The sequence below is a fragment of the Malania oleifera genome, chromosome 6 (genome assembly GCF_029873635.1).
Source record: "Malania oleifera isolate guangnan ecotype guangnan chromosome 6, ASM2987363v1, whole genome shotgun sequence".
NCBI lineage: Eukaryota > Viridiplantae > Streptophyta > Magnoliopsida > Santalales > Ximeniaceae > Malania > Malania oleifera.
The window spans coordinates 5,326,990-5,344,938 of record NC_080422.1 but is presented as its reverse complement, the minus strand read 5'-3'; the positions used below and the strand labels follow the sequence as shown (position 1 = coordinate 5,344,938).

The 17,949-nt window shown below is 41.4% G+C and overlaps 1 protein-coding gene across 11 annotated transcripts in view; it reads right to left on the bottom strand.

Annotated features, from left to right (window-relative positions):
- The window catches only part of LOC131157983 (mediator of RNA polymerase II transcription subunit 7a-like), a 38,681-nt gene that overhangs the window by 15,603 nt on the left and 5,129 nt on the right, over nt 1-17,949 (bottom strand). For 3 of the 11 annotated variants that reach the window (XM_058112485.1, XM_058112486.1, XM_058112490.1), the window contains one exon: nt 2,486-2,542. The exons of 5 other annotated variants lie outside the window; for them this stretch is intronic. The gene's annotated coding sequence lies outside the window, so the exon portion shown is untranslated. Of the gene's footprint in view, nt 1-2,459; nt 2,543-17,949 lie in introns of all 11 variants that reach the window. 3 more of the 11 variants (XM_058112482.1, XM_058112483.1, XM_058112489.1) reach the window with 1 other exon arrangement.

The window sequence follows — 17,949 nt, the reverse complement described above, 5'->3', positions numbered from 1 at the left end:
CCCCCCCTCTTAGGAATACACCAATTCCAACATTCCCTTCTCCCCCCCCCCCCCCCTTCTTTTCCCAAAAAAACCGATTGCACATGCTTCCCCTTTCCATGCTGCCATTAGCCAAGATTCCTCCCAATTTGTTGGGGCATATGCGCAGGGAAGCCTCCAATTTCCTGAAATGTTGCAAAAGCCCCCATTTCCTGAAATGTTGCAAGGGGCTCCAATTTCCAATTTCACAATTTTGCTGCCATTTTAATGTAAAGAGAAAAAAATAAAATGGTAAACTATATTTGTGGACAATGAAATAAAATAAAATACACGGGCAAATTAAGCACTAAACTGTGTTTTAAGATCACACAAGCGCCAAACATTTTATAACCAGTTCAAACTCTAAGAAACACCAACAATAAAGGGAAATCACAGTTATTTCTTAAGACCTAAATTTAAACATGTTTTTTCTCTTCACAGCCTAATTTCATCAATTACAAGTGAGCAAAATAGTGATTGATGTGAAATATTACAATGGGATCCCAATACCCTTATCCATAAACTTGGCTCCTAAAGGGAGGCCAAGATAGGAAATAGGGAAGGCTCCAAGCTTACAACCAAGGATACTTGCAAGTAAAGGACCACGATCGCAAGTCCCCATTGGAATTATTTCACTTTCGCCCAAATTCACTTTTAAGTCCGAAACCACTTCGAAACCAAGGAGGATGCATCTTAAATTAAGAATTTGCTCTAACTCATCCTCACAAAAGATGATACTATCATCTGCAAAAAGGAGGTGGGTGATTTCAATAGAGTCATTGGGCCTTCCAATGCTAGGTCCCCTAAGAAGATTGCCTTCATTTGCATTAGTTATCATAAGATTCAACACTTCAATGACCATGATAAATAAAAAGGGGGAAAAGGGGTCACCTTGTCTTAGACCATGAGATCATATGAAGAAACCAGAGGGCAGCCATCCACCAAAACCAAAAAAGATGAGGTTAAGATACATTGACAGGTCCATCAACGCCAAGATTCCCCAAAACCCATTCTTCTAAGAATGTACAAAAGAAAGCTCCAATTAGCATGGTCAAAAGCCTTCTCCATATCCAACTTGCACACCACTCCTTTCCCACCCTTCATGTGGGCATCAACAACTTCATGGGCAATCAAAGCAACATCCATGATTTGCCTACTTGCAATGAAGGCTTGCTAGTGCTTTCCAACAACTTCCAAAATTGCACGTTTGAGCTAGACGGTCGGGACTTTGGATTATAAAGGCAAACAATTAAGGTAACTGAGAAAAATTTTTTGACTTTGCAAGCCCCTAGGTTCTTAGGAATCAAGGAGATAAAATTTGAGTTGATCTTAGACACAAAATTGCCAATTCTATGGCAATCTTCAAAAACCCCAAAGATATCCTACTTGAGAAAGTCCCAGCTCCTCTGGTTCAAAGCATATTAAGCCATCAAAATCTGGGGCTTTATCCCCATTGCAACTCTTAAGGGCTCAAACAATTTCCTCCATCGTGCTATGGAGAGGCTTAGGTTTCTAAACATAATAACATCAACTATTGGTCTCCATGACTCTGGTTCGGTGTACAAGGCTTTCAAAGAGCTGTAAATGCCATTCTTGATTTCTACCTCATCCACCAACATCTCCCTCCACTTCTACTTTGGTAATCATATTAAATCTATGGTGAAAATTAGCTGCACGATGGAAGAAATTGGGTATTTCTATTCCCCTCAACCAAACACCTCTAGATTTTTGCCTCCAAGCCATTTCTTCTAAAGTGATGACATGGGCAAGATCTTTTTTAGGGCTATCCTTTTGAATCTGTTTTTGGCATTGAGAACCTCAGATTTCCTTGTCATCCAACTCGTTCTTGTTGTCAAGAAACTCCTTTTTCCTTAGAGTGATGTTGCCAAAAACTTTTTTGTTCCCCCATTTCAATTTTTATTTGAGCAATTTCAGCTTTAAGGCAACCACAAAGCTGGACTTCTCTTCAATTTGCAGCTCAAACCACCATTTTTTGACTTGCTCATCAAACCCATCATGTTTAAACCATATGTTCTCAAAATGGAAAGGGGTTGGCTCCCATGTGATTCCCCCCGTGTTAATGAGGGTTGGAAAGTGGTATACGAGAAGGAGTGGAAGCAAGGATTGAGTAATCTTCAGGAAGTGTTCCTCCTAATCATAGGAAATTAAGAATCGATCAATTCCTGAGTGAGACTGTAACGCCCCAGTCCCAACTTACGGCCCGGGTGTTACTGTAGTAACGTCTGTGTACCTGATCTACTTCTCAACAGATATATATGCAATGGAAAACATAAACACCCATCAAACTATTACCAGAGTTCTAAATGCCTGATAGATACATACAGCTATTCCAACATCCATATACAATATTGCATGATACTCGACACATCCTCGAGTCTTACAACATTTTACAAGTTCTAAAAACCTATAACATAACCTACAAAATCGAGCTCGTGGAGACGCTCACTCAAAAACAGATCGCTGCCCTGCCCTAGTCCTTGCTAATCTCAACCTCGATAAGGACCTGAAAAGACAGTTTGTATGATAGGGTGGGACACCTCTCAGTAAGGGACGATTAAGCTAATAATAGTGCGTGGCTAGCATGCTTTAAGTGTTTAATAAAAACATAAACATATATAATCATCGTTTCCGTAATTGTAAAATACGTAGCCCATTTTCATCATATGAACAGCCCCATAGTATATAACAACAACTACTTAAATGTACAGATATGTAGGATAGAACACGCCCTCAAACTCTATACCATGTATAAATCCCCACAATCGGGGTTGACCGCCCCTACTGTCTCAATACAGCCTGAGTACACGATCAAGGGCAAACTCACACTAAGACCACCCCTACTGTCTCAATACAGCCTGGGTTCATATAGATCAAAAATATGGTGCCCTCACTGGCAATGAATCCGTGCCTACACCATCAGTCCCCAGGGTTCCTAAAGCATATCATGCAATTTAAGCAATTTAAACACTCTTTTGAAATCATTTCATAAAACACATCATCACGTGAAATCCGGCTCGTAGCCGTCAAATAAACTTCCTGCATTTTCACAATAGTTCTAGTATTTCACAACATCAACACCTACCACACAGTTTTCCACATTCGAAAACAACCCAAAAGTAAATATAAATAGTTAATATCACAATACAAGTTCTAAATAACGAAAACAACATTTCCAACTAGTGAAAAGGTCCAGAATGACAAGTACAATATTCTAAAAATATAACATTTGAATTTGACCGGTTGGTTTTGAAAAAAAATCCAGTTTACCGAACTGAGGCCCGGAAACCCTAAAACCGTCATAACTTGATATCTAAAAGTTATTTCAACATTTCAATCGATTCATATAGTATAAATCACTATATTAACATAACCCCCTTACTTGCGTGAGAATCGGAGTCTGAAATGACCTAGAACTCAAGCCCTAGCTTTCCGAACCCCGAACCTAAACGGTTCAAAACAATAGCACGAAAACCCCGAAACCTAATACTCGAAGAACAACACTTCAGTATAATCTCGTATACTACAGATCTACTAGACCAAAAGCAAAAACCGACCCTTACCTCGATTTTTGGGAAAAACTTGAAAATCTCCGAAATGAAATTGTGATCCGTAGAACCTGTAGAGATTCCTTCCCAAATCTACATAGCGACGTCGGATCGTCGATTCCAGAAACACACAGCCCGAAAATCTTAGAGAGAGAGAGAGAGAGAGAGAGAGAGAGAGAAAGAGAATGAGAGTATATAAAGAAAAGCCTAACTTAGCCTATAAGTAATCAAAATAAATATCTCCTCCAAGATATTTATATATAAATATCTCAAAATATCTCCTTTCAAAATATCTTCTCCAAAATATCTCCTCCAAAATATCTCTTTATTTATTTATTTATTATATAAATATATATATATTTCCGATCAGGTTACTACAGAAACATCAAGTTTGACCACATGAAAGGACCTCCAATTTGTGGGGAGTCAATGAGAGGGTAAGCATTGATGAAATTATGGAAATCCTGCATGCAAATAGATTCAGAAGAAGTCTCATTCCTTTCATAAGGATAACGGATCAAGTTGAAATCACCCCCAATGACCTGCGGATTATCCCATTTGTTTTTAATTTTTGCCAATTCTTTCCATGAAAGATGTCTGGAAGGCCCTTCAGCTGGGCCCTAGACAGCAATAAAGTTCCAAAAGGAATTATCTTCCAAATTCTCAAACAGACAAGAGACCAAGAAGGCATCGATGGATCGTTCCAGCAATTCCACAACCAAATCATTCCAAATAATGTGAACACCTCCCGCATTATCCGTCGCACTCAGCACAACCCATTTACAATTCTTAATGCCCCTATCCGTGGAATTCACCTTTGTTTCCTAAAAACAAATAACATCCCCTTTCCAGTCATTGAGAAATGATCGGATCACTGATCTTGTTTTATCATTAGGTCCCCTCACATTCCATGAGATTAATTTCCTCAACATGGGATTAGCCAACCAACCCGGCTGCTTCCAGCCTCTGCCGAATCAGAGTGTCGTCCCAGCTAGTCATAGTTTACCAAGCATTCCAATCTCTTCAATCCCCTACTTGTTCCTTTCAAGCAGCTGCTACCTTGCTGTTTTTTTCCTAGAAATAGTGCTTTCCTCTCTTCTTTTCTTCTCTATTTCCACAAATAATTGCCTCGCTCTTTCCTCAAAGCCACTGAAAGATATCCTGATAGTTCTACTCACCAAATTCACTTTGCAAAGCACCCAGTTAGACACCTACAGATTGAAATTGGTGCTATCAAGTCCTTCAAACTCCTTCAAAGAGGGAGAGTAGAGATTGTAATCAGCAACCAAAGGGTCTAAGGCTGCTGCAAGGATGATAGCCAGAGTATCCACCTTAGAAACTTGATTGAGAGGCACACAAGAGTGGTCATCAGCCAGGACAGGGCAGTCCTGCTCCATTGAGCCTTGCTGGACCTGCTGAGAGTAAGAAGACCCAAAGAATACCTGCTGCGAGTCCAAAGAAACAAAATGGCCACCACAGGAGGGGAAAAGGGTGAAATAAGCAGACTTAACAAGTGAAGCGGGGGAGGGGAGGGGGATTTGGAAAGTGGGAGGCTGAATGAGAAACCACATGGGCTTGAACAAGAGGGGCTCACAGCAAGACTAGCTCCCAACTCCTTGATGCTTGTGCAAAGTAAGATACAAACAGAGTTGAGCTCAAAAGATTCGGATGGAAGAGCCTGGGCAGCCTCATGGAGTACAGGCGCGAAGGATGGAGTGTCTCCACACATCTTGTCCACCAACTTTGACTGTGACTTGGTGACGGAAACCTTGATGCATCCCGCGCAGTGATGGCACGCGCACTCTCCTACTGGGTTAGACAAAAATGCAGCTCTACTGGGAACAACAGGGTGGCTCAAACAATACAGCATGAATATCTTACGATAGGCCGGATGGCTTGGGATCATTTTATGACCTAACTCCTCCCCAGCAAAGCAGAACTTAAAAACTGGCCTTTCATCCCAAATGGCGATGACCCTCCAACTTCCTCCATTAATTTCGGTAAGGGAAAGGAACTTTCCAAAACAATTCTCTTTAAGTTGGAGCAGCAAAGACCTCCTCGACCTCAAGTGTTGAAGCCAAGAGGAAGGCCTAACACCGAGTGAACTCTTGAAATCATCTAGGACAGCCACGAGCCATTTGGTTTCACCCACGTCAAGAAAATAGAGAACCGCCTACATTTGCAATTTTCAATAACCCTGAGTAGGTTGACCTTCTTGCCATCCAGAGCAAGCTCGAAGGACTTCCTTTCAATGATGATAGCCAACCTGCCACAGACAATCTCTCATCCATAGCTCGGGTTTCAACCCCATATAACTTCACAAAACTAGCAGATATAAACGAATGGGTTGCTCCTGAATCAAATAAAACGACAGCTCTATTCGAAAGCAGTAACATAGTACCTGTCACCACATTCCCAGTGTGTTTCGCATTTGCTGGAATAAGTGAATATACCCTCGCAGGAGCCGTGGTTGCCTGGTAGTTCCCCTAAGGCATCTGATTACTTCCATGGTTCTGGCTCTGTGCAAGCGTATCTCTCCTCGATGCCTAACAGCTCCGTGACATGTGGCCCAGCTTGCCACAGTTGTAGCAGTTACCCTAGAACGGCTGACATTCGCCATCGTGCCATTTACGGCACTTGGCGCACGGTGCGGAGGATGGATCCCCCTGATAACTCTGCCGCTCGGTGTTCTGCCAATAACCTGAACTGTAATTTATTTTCTTCTTCCACTGTCCCTGTCGAGGACCAATCTGAGAACCAGAAGATACCGGCCTCTTCCCCTGATCCTGCACCACCTCATCTCCCCAAAGGTCGGTCTCAACTATGGTGGCTTTATCCACCAAAACAGAGAACTCACAGATCTACAGCATCCCCATAAGACGGCGGATGTCTTTCCTCAGACCCCTCTAAAACCTCCGAGCCTTCTTGTACTCATTCGGGACCAAGTACAGCGCAAACCGAGATAACTCGATAAATCTCGCGGCATACCTTTGTAGCGTCAGAGTTCCCTGCGTCAGGCCCGAGAACTCATCGGCCTTCACATCCCGAGTGGAGACCGAAAAGTATCTCTCAAAAAATACCACCTTGAAGCGGCCCCACGTCATACCAAATGGACCAGCTCTCTGCTTCTCAAGCAAACTCACTACAATCCACCAACGCCCTACCTCCCTAGTCAGTTGGAAGGTAGCGTACAAAACCTTCTGCCTCTCAGTGCAGTGGAGGACTTCCAAAATCCTCTCAGTCTTCTTGACCCAATCCTTCGCCACAATCGGATCGGGTTCTCCTGTAAATGTCGGAGGGTGCATGCATGTGAACCTCTCGATGGTACACCCTGTATCAGTAGGAGAGCATTCGCGTCTCCTAACACTCCGCCCGATCTCTCGGATAACCTGCCTCACCAAACCACGAGACACAGAAGGAGACTCATCGCTCGCCGTCTCCTCGAAGCCACTTTCCAAGTTATTATCCTTAGGCTTCATTCTGAAAACAATAGGAATCGGTTAGAATTCCTATATTGTACACAGTTAACACAATCATTAGAACTAATCATGTCAACTACTACTCTCACGGCCTAGGTCTGTCCTACCACACCGACACGAAAATCATAAATGGTTTGCCGTGATCTTTCTGAAATCGTCAATCCAGGAAGAACATAGAACACCGCCAACAAGTTCCTGTCTAGCAACAACACAAACCTCAACTTACTCTACCCATTTCTACATCCTATACTCTGGTATGTACACATAAATACACCTAACCAACTCTACAAGACCTAACAACCTGGTTAGCTCTAAGACCAAGTTGTCATGCCCCGAACCCGCAGGTGGGTCCCAAGTGTGAAAATAGTAACCTAACATGTCTCTGTATCAATTAAAACATACATGATACAATACAATAAGAGGGTCCGACCCCATGGGGTATACAGATGCCCTATACACATACACATACACATTCATACTCATCAAATACGCAGTGGAAAATGTTTCATCTATCCATATAACATACCATACCAGAGTCTACACCACACTAGGATATACAAACCCATACAACACTACGATATAAAATCTCATAATTACAATACATACTCCGGGTGTCTACAAAATCTATCACGACAACCCAGTTACAAAACTCGTACCTAATCAAACACTAAATGTAGCTAAACGACACCCCCACTTCTGAATGCTACGATACTAGTTTCGGCTACCCGAAAAACCTGAAAACATTTGTACGTACATTCGGGGTGAGACACCTCTCAGTAAGGAAGAAAACAGATTATATCAGTATGTGACATACCAGTGTTATTTTACGTAAAACATAACACCATACAATACGATACAATTCGAAAACATCTCCATACAGTTCCAGTATTTTCACAAATTCATTCCAGTACATATGATACCCAAACATACGGTTAGTGTAGTCACACTAATACACAACTACTCTATGAAACTCGAAGCTTCATAGCAGTTACGTTACCAATACGGTGTAACTCACACCCATCGGTGACCAGCCGGAACATACTGGTGATATTTCACACCCTCGGATATAGAGTAGGACACTCTCGCCCACGGTTTTGACACTGGTACATGGCACAGTGTACGGTAATTAGCCGCCACATAACTATTTCAGCGTACGGTAATTAGCCGCCACTAACCGATTTCACAAAACCTTGAATCATTTTGGAGCTCACACTCCTATACATATCAGCGTACAATAATTAGCCGTCACATAGCTGTTTTACAAAATACGTGGAACAATTACATACAACCATACATTCCACACTTATTTGGTTTACGGCAAATCATATCGTTTTCCAATTCAAGCATACAGTTTTATACAAATATGGATAACAATCATCTCAATAATACAGTTTAAACAAAGCAAACAGTTTTCCAAACAAAGCAGAGATGATACCCAAAATCCCCAAATTTTTCCGAAATCTATAACCCGAAAATCCCGTATTTTACCCGATAGATTTCCCAAAATAAGTTACCAAAACATACATACGATCGTAACCTACAGATTTACCGATCCCGATTTTAAAAAGTAACTGATATAAATTGAATCTCCTTACCTTAACCCGAATTCCAACTACGAACTCTACGGTCCCCAAAACTACAAATCGGGACTCCAAAACCTATAAACCACAGTACAATACATGCTTACAACTCATATTACTATACATATTCGAATCAGAAAAGAAAACCGAGCCTTATTACGATTTTGGCCCGAAACCCGAAACTACTCGAAACGAGTTTCCGATCCGCTAGAAACGTAGAGAATCATTCCTTGATCCCCGCAGTAACGTCAAATTTATGAATCAGGCGACAAACGGCGAAGAAATCGAGAGAGAGAGAGAGAGCTTAGAGTTCTAGAGAGAGAGTAAGAGGATATTTAGCTAACTTAGCTTGGAAGCAACTCATTTGGATATTTATAGCCCTTTGACTCGGCCGCCATCATCGACGAATTGGCGTCCTCTTCGACGAGTCCGCCATTACCACCGCCTCGTCAACGAGTCCGAGGTTCCAGATTTTCCAAAATCCCTCAAGATCTCCTCATCAACGAGACACTGAATTTCGTCGCCAAGAACAAAAGGGACTTCGTCGACGAACTCTGACTTCATAGACGAAGCTTGCCCAAATTACCACTTTACCCTTCTTTCGAATACTTAATCCACATATTACGGTTCGGGTTCTTACACTCAATGATCTTGTAAAGAGAATTAACATTTCCATTTCCAACAACAAAATCCACATGTCGCCAAAAATTATTTCATCCATTTCTAATCCATCTCCAAATCCCTGCAAGATCCCTTAACTTCGACTATGAGTCACCAATTCCACTTCCAAAGAGAGCCTTGTTGAAACTAACATGATATTTAATGCCTATGCCCCCCCACCATCACCTCTTCCCCACCCCCCCCCCCCCCTTCAAAAAAAAAATAAATAAATAAATAAATAATTGACATTGTTGAGCAACTCCCATTTGACCAAGTCATACTTGAAATCATCTTTGATGTTTTTCCTTCTAAGAATATTTTTTGAATATCTACTAGTCTCTAAGTTCCCATTACGTCCAACCCTCCCTTCTCTTGAGTCCTAATTTCGAAAACTTTCTTAAGCTTTTACAGTTTTTCCCCCAAAAAAATCCATATATATATAAACACACGCACACACACATACATGCATATATATATATTAGGAGGAAAAAACTGAAGAAGATGCTCAAACCAAAACGTCACAATTTTAACTCACCAAAACCACCTCTCCAAAAGTAAAATATGACAGCATGGACATGCCTTCTTTAGACCTATGATATTGCACACAAGCTTTGAGCATTGGATGTTACATTTAGAATACATGCAAAGTGCAAGCATGAGACTAGTCATATTTATTTATTTATTTACTTATTTGATGGCAGAGCTAAATTCCCTCAAGGAGACTGCTGTGGAAGACAGAAAGAGCTCAGCATATGTCCCTTCAAGCTATTCCTTGATTTTGAACACTTGAGAGATAGCAAGAGAGAAAAAGCAATCAAAATTGACCACAAAACCCAACAATCATCAGTCATGAAGCAACCTCCCTCTACATGAATTGTTGCAATTCGCAACTTTCAACTTGCAGCTACAAAAATCAAGCAATGATCTCAAGTGAAAACAAATTCTAGAGAAAAGTGAAAACAAAGACAGATTATAAAAACCGAAGTATTGAAATTATATCTCAAGCTCATAATTAATACAATTTTAATCCATAATATCTCCTGAAATGCTGGAAACTAAGATCAAGGAATCCACAAAGACATGGAGAATAAGATCGAGACTGGCTAGAATTTTGGTAATCGGCGCATTAAGGACCTCTCCTCAAAGGGTGCAATCACTTGTATTTTAAAGTATTCGATGCAACATTAAAATCAATGTTTTTTAATAAAATACAACAACGATAGTTCCCATTCTATACAAATCAAATATATGTCAACCACAATAACATTGTTATGTCGTGTTCAGCTTGCATAATGGAATGGAATGAAAATTTGAATGGAGTATACAATGAAATCAAGTGATAAATTTGATTCCATTCCACTCCTATGTACTTGGTGATGTCGAATAATGGATTGTCACTCCAAATATTAACTGGAGGGTGCTTATCTGAGTGGTCCATGAAGAATTGTGGTAACTTTTGAGATGAAAAACAAAACAAAGCTCTTGGGAGGTGTTGGTGGCCTCCGGGAGATCTCTCCAATGCCTAAGATTATTGTTCTAGAGAATTGAGGAAAGGAAGGACTCTTGGGAGGATATTCCTCTCATAACCTAGTTTCTTCCTTGTGTTTTATTCCTATAGGGACGCACACCTGTCATGTGAACATTGGCCTCCCACCCCAAATGCGAATGCTTATTCATGAGCCTTTAACCGATCATATTTGGAAGTTTCGAGTACATGGACCCGTATGTGGTCACAATTGCCTTGGATATGGCTAATGGATGGTTTTTCCTTGCCTTGGTTTGGGCACGGCCGACCTGCCCAGAGCAGCTCTGAATCTTATGCGACCTACACGTGGCAAACCTATCAAGAGCAGGTTTGGAGTTTACATGACCTGCACGCAGCCAACCTACCCATAATGGGTATGTACCTCACATGACATGCATGCGGACACCAAAGCAAGTCTACAACTCATGTGATTTGCACGTGGGGGACCTGCATGGCTAACTTACCCAGAGCAAGTTCAGCCCCACATGGCCGTCACGAGCCAAGCTTATTCGGGGCATTATGCTTGCTTGTGACCACTTGTCTCGTGCGTTTGTGATGAGTTTTCATCATGTAAATACTATTGTACAGTTATTTTTCAAAGATAGTTTTTCCCTAGGCTAAAAAAAGGGGTATGACTCCTCGGTCATATTGATGTTTCCTAGTGCTAGAGTGAGAATAGCATAGAAAGCTCTTTAGGGAAGGGTGAGTGTTCTTCAACTTGTAAAACTCACTAACTATTGTAAACATGTTTAGGCTACTTGCCTCCCTCACTAGACACACATTGTTAACAGAGGTGTTAATAATGAATAACGTTACTTCAATGTTTACTGCTTAAGTACCATTGTTTTCATAAGTTGCTTATTGTTTCCACTTGTATTTGCTTGAATGACAATGAAAGTGTTTTGTTGGTGAATTGTAGTAAACACTAGGCTAACTAGTTAAACAAGAGGGCTTCGCTAGCGCCGCATGGCCCTTTCACAAAGGTGTGAAATATTCAGCCCGTGACACATGGTATCAGAGGTCGACTTGTTGCTATGTGAATTCATTTGCCTTCGTTTTGGGATTGGTAAAGTTTTGGTAAGTGACCATGCCAACCAATGCCCATAGAATTAATGCGCTAGGAGCACAGGCTGAGTCGTCAACCAACAAAGTGTCCGAAGTAAGGGCCCAACTGAGGGAACATGTTGATTAATTGGAGGGATCCTAAAGAGATCAGTAAAGTTCGATGGTGGAGTTGTCGGAGGACTTCCATCACACTATAGAGAAAGGGTAATGGTTCACACCAAGCACCAAAAGGTAGGTAGGGTGAATGTTGCATGCTCTGGTAGTTAACACTGCGGAGAAAGGGAAATGGTTTACGCCAAGCGCCTAGGAGAGTATGCAAGGTGTCATGCCAAGCACCAAAAGGTAGGCAAGGTGAATGCTGCACGCTTTGGTAAGTTAATATTGAGGAGAAAGGGTAATGGTTTACGCTAAGAACCCAAGAGGGTATGCATGGTGCCATGCCAAGTGCCCAAGAGGGGTAGGCAGGGTGGTATGCCAAGCGCCAAAAGGTAGGCAGGATGAACGTTGCACACTCTGATAGGTTAACCATGCAGAAAAAGGAAATGGCATTCCTGAGGGAGACTAAGGCAACGCCGATACCTTTTGTTGGTTCCTTGCGTCTAATGAGAGATCACCCTCGCATGGTGCAAGTCGTTGCAAGGAAAGGATACGATGAGAAGTTCCTTTCAGCCATGCAACTCAAGAAGGGATTGAGAAGGGGTGAACAAACGTATCTCGCCACGATGGTGGTGAAGGAAGAAGTAGCCAAAGAGTTGGTACCTACGATCATCCAAATTGTGTTGGATGTGTAGAAAGATAAGTGCTCTTTTGCTCAGCGGAGGATCAAATTCCTTGGTCATGTGATTGAATAAGGTCATATCAGGATAGATATGAAGAAGGTGAGAGCAATTCAAGAATGGAAGATCCCAGACAGTGAAGGAGTTGCGTTCCTTTCTTGGTCTTGCCAACTATTACAAGAAGTTCGTAGAGGGGTGCTCAAGGAGAACTGCTCCTTTGACAGAACTACTGAAGAAGGGTCAGAGGTGGAACTAGACAGAGAAGTGTCAGGGAGCCTTTGATGACTTGAAGGATGTCATGATGAGAGATCCAGTTCTTACTCTTCCAGACATCATGAAACCCTTCGAGGTGCAAACAGATGCATCGGACTATGCCCTTATAGGAGTCTTGTTATAGCAAGGACATCCTGTGGCATATGAGAGACGTAAGCTTAGTGAAGCGGAACAAAAGTACACAGCTCAATAGAAAGAAATGCTAGCGGTGATACATTGTCTCTGCATGTGGCGACATTACTTACTTGGGTCAAGGTTTGTGGTGAAAACGGATAAATCGGGTGTTAGCCACTTCTTTCACACATCTGAAGTTGACGCCCAAGCAATGCCAGTGGCAAGAATTTTTGGCAGAATTTGATTTCTCATTTGAGCACAAGGCAGGGAGCCAGAACCATGTTGCTGATGCACTGAGTAGGAAGGCCAAGCTAGCAACCTTACAAATGCTAACACACTTGACAGTGAGTACTTGTTACCATGACAATGCAGGAGAGTATCAAGGACAATTTATCCAAACATCCAATTTCGCAGAACCTCATAAAGCTGACAGAAGAGGGGCAAGCACGTTAGTTCTAGAAGGAATATGGATTGCTGATGACTCAAGGTAACTAGCTCTTTGTACCACGAGCTGGAGATATGAGGAAGACGCTGCTGAGAGAGTGTCATGATATCATGTGGGTCGAACATCCAGGATGATAGCGCACTCTAGCATTAATAAAGCAGAGGTATTATTGGTCACACATGCGTAATGATGTGGTTGATTATATCTCGACTTGTCTCACCTGCCAACAAGACAAGGTGGAGCAGAAGAAGATTGCAAGGCTACTAGAGCCCCTTCCAGTACCTTCCAGACCATGGGAAAGTGTCTCACTAGACTTCATCACCAACCTGCCCAGAGTGGGAGATGCAGGGTCTATACTTATGGTTATACACAGGTTTACAAAGTATGGTACGTTCATACCCACACCAAAGTACTGTTCGGCAAAAGAGACGGCACAACTATCCTTCAAAAATATGGTGAAGTATTGGAGTGTTCCCCAAGATATTGTTAGTGACTGAGACTCAGGATTCATCGGCAACTTCTGGATAGAACTTTTCAAAATCCTCGATTCATAACTTGACATCTTTTCTAGCTACCATCCACAAACAAACGGACAAACGAAGAGATTCAACGGGCTACTAGAAGAATACTTGCGCCATTTCGTCAACGCCAACTAGAAGGAATTGGGTGCAACTACTTGCTGTGGCTCAATTCTGTTTCAATGGCCAAAAAAGCCCAAAAATAAATAAGAGTCCTTTTGAACTTGTTATAGGCCTGCAGCTGCTGTTATCTCACACGGTGGACACGTCGTACAAAGGAAAAAATCCCATAGCATACATCTTCACCAAAGAATGGAGACAGAATGCAGAGATTGCCCAAGACAACCTGGAGAAAGCTTCTAAGTGGATGAAGAAGTGGACAAATCAAGGGAAAAACCGCAGCACTTCAACATAGATGACTTGATGCTTGTTAAGCTCAATCCTAAACATATTAGGTCACTACGGGGACGAGATAGGAGACTAGTTCATAAATATGAAGGACCAGTCCCCATATTGGCAGAATTGGTAAGGGGCTCTTACAAAATTAGCCCTTCGGCTTGAATGAAAGTGCATTCTGTGTTTCACGTCAGCTGCCTCAAGTTGTTCAACGCCAACATCGAAGATCCAAGCAAAAGTCAGTCAACTAGAACAAAATTGAAGACAATGCAACCCAACAAACGAGAGGTTGAAGACATCCTTGCAGACAAAGAGTTCACATCCCCAAGGAAGAAGCAGCAGGAGTTGTTAGTGAAGTGGAAAGGCGTTGGTGACCAAAAAATCAGTGGGGCTTCTGCAGAAGATATGCAACCATTCATGGACAAAGTTCAAGTGTACCTAGTGTCAAAATCTATGAGGACGTCGATCGCATAAGTAGGAGAGCATCACGAGCCAAGCTTGTTCAAGGCATTATGCTTTCCTGTGATCGCTTGTCTCATGCTCCATCATGTAAATACTAGTGTAGGGTTATTTTTCGGAAATAATTTTCCCCTAGGCAAAAAAGGGGAGTATGAATCCTCGGCCATTTTGATGTTTCCTAGTGCTAGAGTGAGAATAGCGTAGAAAGCTCTTTAGGGGAGGATGAGTGTTCATCAAATTATAAAACTCACTAGCTATTGTAAACATGTTTAGCCTACTTGCCTCATCTCGCTAGACACACATTGTTAATGGAGGTGTTAATAATGAATTACATTACTTCAATGTTTACTGCTTAAGTGTCATTGCTTTTATAAGTTGATTTTTTTTTTTTTTTTTATCGAAAAGGTAAATATATTAATCAAATTGAATATTTACAAGTACACTGGGCATACCCAGGCATAGGGGCAATATAACAACCCCCTCACAAAAACATCTCAAATACTAAGGTTTCATCAAGCTAGAAAGCTTACATCATAACACTATCTCCATAGCCACATATTATAGATACAAAAAAATTCATAATACAAAAGGAACTACAAAGAGTACAATCCAAATCTATCATAGACCACTCTATAGGTATGTATCTGGATTACCCCAACCAACTCCTTTGGATAATGACTTTGTCTTCAAACCTCTTCCTATTCCTGAAATGCCAAATGAAGTAAACCGTTGAGGCCAATCCAATTTTCTTTGCAACCGATTTAATTCCCTTACCCTTCGCCTCCTTATGTAGCCATTTTGTCGCTGCTTCCAAGGAAGACATAGCCCTTGCTAATCCTAACCAGCTCCTTATACAATTCCATACACTAGCAAAGAACTCACATTTAAAATAAATATGGTCAATTGTCTCATTCATATCATTACATAATACACATTTGGAATCATCAACAAACCCCACTAAGTTGTCACAAGTGGGAAGCTTTCCTTTAATACAAGCCACAAAGTGAAAGCGTGTTTAGTGGTACTTCTAGCTTTCCACACCACATTATACCACGACACCCTATCAGCTTTAGTTCTCCAGAAATTGTAACATTGTGCCAAGCCTTTGCATTCCAATTCCCATCCTTCTATCATCCTTTCTGCCATACCAACCTGGTTACCCCATTTCATCAAGATCTGATCCTTTATAACTATCATTTTCTTAAATAGTGGGGAGTCATCATGTTTAGAAGAAGAGTCCCACAAGTTAGCACCTCTCAAATACACATGGTGGATCCATCTCGACCAAAGGGAATCTTTTTTAGCTTGAACATTCCACATAGCTTTAGTAAGAAGTGTCATGTTCCAAGCTTTTAGATCAAGCCAAGGACCCCTAGGCCACCTTCCTCTTTTGGTAAGCATACCTCCTTCCAAGCCACTAATGGTTTTCTTCAACCACCCCAAAGGAATGCTCTACATATCTTAACTATGTGCTCCACGACATTATTAGGTATGGGGAATATCGCCAGCCAAAAACATTCAATACCCTAGATAATGGAATTAATGATCTACAGCTTACCTGCATAAGATAATGTATGCCCAGGCCAACTCTTAAACAGATTTGCAATTCTATTGATCAGAGGGGAGTAGTGGCTAGAATTCAATCTGGAGGCAGCTAACGGTATTCCCAGATATCGAAATGGAAAGTCCCCAACTCTGAACCCTGTGATCTGCAATATTCCTTCCAGCTCCAACTCCTTTACTCCAGCATGGTATAGATTTGACTTGAGGCAATTAGCAGCCAGTCCAGAGCAATTCAAGAATTCCTTTAAAGCCCACTAATTTACAATCCCCTCATGAGAAAAGGATAAGATCATCAGCAAAGACCAAGTGGGTAATTTTGAGGGCTTCACATTTAGGGTGAAACTTAAAATCTGAGTTAGCCTCCAGCCTCCTTAACAACCTTGATAAGTATTCTAGGCAAATCACAAACAGCATTGGAGAGAGAGGATCACCTTGTCGCAAACCCTTTCTACCTTTAAAGAACCCATGAAACCTTCCATTTAATGAAATGGAAAATGAGGTCGTGGTGACATATTCCATGATCCAATTAATCATTAAAACTGGAAAATTTAACTTTACCAGCATTTGTCTCAAAAAGCTCCAAGAAATAGAATCATAAGCTTTTTTTAGGTCAACCTTCAACATACATCTCGGGGATATCCACTTTCTTGCATATTTCCTCACTAACTCTTGTACCAAATATATATTTTCAACCATACTTCTATTCTCCACAAATGCTGATTGAGCTGGGCTGATAATCTCATTAAGGCCAGGCTTGATTCTCGAAGCAATAATCATGGCAATTACTTTATACATAACATTACAGCAGGATATGGATCTATAGTCCCCCACAGATGATGCATGGCTGGATTTTGGGATTAATGCAATCGCTGTGAGGTTTAGTTGTTTCAGTAATTTGCCAGTAGCAAAAAATTCCTTCATTGCATTAATGAAATCTTTGCTAACAATATTCCATGACTTCTTAAGGAAACGTGCAGTATAACCATCCGGCCCTGGTGATTTATCATCTCCAATATCAAAAAGAGCCCTCTTCACCTCTTCATCAGATATGGGAGATATCATAGTCTGCTTATGGGTGTCCTTCAGTATGGCATCACAAGTAATGACATCATCTTTAATATCAGACCTCATAGAATCAGTTCCCAGAAGCTGAGTATAAAATTCCAAGAATTCATCAACTACCTGTGATATGGAATTTGTCTGTTCCCCATAGCCTTTAGTAACAGATGAAATATGGTTCCTGCATAAGTTCCTTCTCAGTAAACCATGGAAGTAGGAAGTACCTCTATCACTCTCCCTTAGGAATTTAAACTTTGCCAACTGAGAGCAAAACATTTGATTCGCCTCAACAAGCCTAAGAGTTTCCAGTTTCTTCTCCTTTAGCTCCATTTGAAGATCATTATCTGATGGAGAGTCATGAAATTTCTTCTGTAACTCCAACAAATCAGATTCAGCTCTCTCAGCTCTGGAGGATATATGCGAGAAGTGAGTAGCATTCATAGTCTTTAATGG